Below are 2,911 nucleotides of genomic sequence, written 5' to 3' on the forward strand. Positions count from 1 at the left end.
TGCCAGGGTCTGCCCACTATGCCTGAATGCCAACCACCTCTCCTCACTCCTGCTGGGCTCCACAGAGACCCTGGCCACCTGGCGCCTGGAAGTCCAGGCCCTTCTGAGGCTGCCCTCCAATGTCTGGCCCAACCCCTGGGCCCACAGCTGGGAGACCTCTCTTTTCCCAACCCTTGGACTTCTCTTGTTCACCTTGAGAAGGGTGGGTGGCTGCAGCCTGGAACAGGAGAGCCGCCAAGCCGCAGTCACCCAGGGTCACTCAGGGTCACCCAGAGCTGTCTGAGCCTGCCCTTCCCACCTCAGATGCAAACCACCTATTACGAGAGGACTGAGGCCTAGTCCAGCGGTTTACAAATTCTTTTGACCACTACCTCCAGGATTCCATATGTTTCTATAAATAGATACACACATTTATAACACAAACAAAAATTCCACCAAACAATACTTATCCTTGAAACACGAACAAGGTCTATTCTTACAACACAGGATGCATGCAGCTACTTTATTTCATTCCATTCTTATTCCATTAAAAAAAAAATGCGGGTTGCAACTCACGAAATTTATGCCATAAACCACTAATAGGTTGGGGGAGAGAGGAGGCCTACACTTTGTCTTCATCTGGCTAATTCTGGCTTTTCTAGGTTTTACCTTCCAAGTCACTGCTGTTCCATGGCCTCCCAGGTGAGGACAGGGCTGTTCATTCACTCACGCAAAATATTTATTGAGAAGCTATCATGGGCCTGCAGGGTCTTGTGGCTCTGCTGGAGAGAAAGGTGGAACTAAGGAAGCCAGCTCCGTACTCCAGGGCAAATGAGTATTTTCAGGCTGTGATAAGGGTCTTCATCAATGTTCCTCCACCACTGCCCTTTACTGAACATGTTCTAAAGACGCAATGACACGTCATGTTTCCTCCACTCCACTCTATACTTCTCTCCTCCTCCAGCATCCAGCACTGGGCCCGGCCCTCTAGGTGCTTCAGTAAAAGAATGGTAAAGATGCCCTGGCTGGTGTGGCTCAGTGGATTGAGTGCCAGCCTGCAAGCCAGAGGACTGCTGGTTCGATTCCCAGTCAGGGCACATGCCTGGGTTGTGGGCCAGGTCCCCAGTTGGGGGTGCATGAGAGGCTACCACACATTGATGTTTCTCTCCCTCTCTCCCCCCACCTCTAAAAATAAATAAATAAAAAATAATAATAATTAAAAAGAATGGCGAAGAGATAAGTGGAGGTAAAACCTGTCCTTCAGGTGTTTCAACCCAGGGTCTCTCAAGTGCCTAACAGACAATTCTGTGTGACCCACTGGAAATTAGGAGACTCTATCAGAACTTCCAATGAACTTCTTATTTAGCTCATCCTTTCAACTTCTTATTATTGTATTGTACTTTTATGTGTGTTTTATTAGAACACATTTCATATATAAGGTATAACACATACATATATATGTATACCTATTTGCATATATAAGCACACAAATACTGAGGTTAGTACTAACGATTTTTGAGAGGTGCACACTCAAAAGCTTGGAGACCAAAACTGAGACCAGGGTCGGCAAACTGGCTTGCAGACTACAATTTTTGTAAATAAAGTTTTATTGGCACACAGCCACACCCATTCATTAAGCAGACTTTAGTAGTTACCACTGAGATTGCATGGCCTGCAAAGCCAAAAATATTTACTATCTGTAGGAAACGGTCAGCTGATTCCCATGTTAAACCAATGCTCCCGAAGAAGACTGTCCGGTCATAGTCCCTGGAGAGTCTCCTCTGAAGAACAGTCTATGGTCCTATCAGGTTGAGACACCTGTTCTGTGGAGCATATTAAGGACTCCCAGAAGTCCCATGAGAGAGAAACCTGTTGGCTTTTGTTTAAACTTTCTCAGTTTTATCTCTCCAAGTCCTCCCCACTCGTCACACTGGTTACCACAGTGTCCCCCCACCACCCCCCCCCCCCCGGCCCTGCTGAAAACCCTGGAGTCCTTCACCAGCACTGGGCCCAGGAGCCAGCAGTGCCCAACACAGAACACAGATGCCGGCTGAAAATTCCAGAAATGTGCCACAGGCACTTGTGAACTTTTACAAAAGGCTTCTCATCTAGGCAGACACTGCTGTCCCCTTAGGGCATTCAGCAAAATTCCATTTATACACATCGTGGAGTGTGGAACTGGACATCTGGAAGACTTCAAAGGCCCGGTTATCAGCCAGCTACAGGGGATGTAGAGAGACTGTAATTGTGTAGAAAAGCCTCCAAGTCGAACTAGGGTTTGAATTTTATTAGCTGGGTGATCCTAACCTCTATGAGCCTTATCCCTATCTACAGTACATACCTTTAAAGCAGTTCTGGGGATTAACTGAGACTGAAAGAAAAAGGTTCAGGTACATGCCTGGTGTTCAGTAAACGGTAACAGCATCTACATCATTCTAGAATTCATCATGTAATTCCTCTGCTCCAACACCTTCCATGGCTCCCCATTGCCTATACAAGAGTTGAAACTCTCCAAATAGTCACTCAAGGTGCTGCACCATCTTGCCTGGCTAGATCCATCATTCTCTACTACTTCCGATACACTCCCAACTCCAAGCAAAGTAGCCCCTCTGCCTTTCCCTGAGACCCTGTAAATTCTCACCTTTGTAACTTTGTTTGCAACACTCCCTCTCCCCAGGGAGCTCTTCCCAAGAAGCCCTGACTCTACCACCCTCAAGGCTTAGCTGGAATCACATTCTTCCAAATCTGTTAACCCGTAAAAAAAGCAGTCCCAGCACTGCGAGAACGAGGGTGAGCAAGATTCCTGGATACCTGGGCCAGGTATATTCTAAGTGCTCTGCAAATACAGATGCTCCTCAACTTACAATGGGGTTACATCCCAATAACCTGACTGTAAATTGAAAACACTGTAAGTCAAAGTGCATTTAATACC

The sequence above is a fragment of the Desmodus rotundus genome, chromosome 7, assembly GCF_022682495.2.
Source record: "Desmodus rotundus isolate HL8 chromosome 7, HLdesRot8A.1, whole genome shotgun sequence".
Taxonomy (NCBI): Eukaryota; Metazoa; Chordata; class Mammalia; order Chiroptera; family Phyllostomidae; genus Desmodus; species Desmodus rotundus.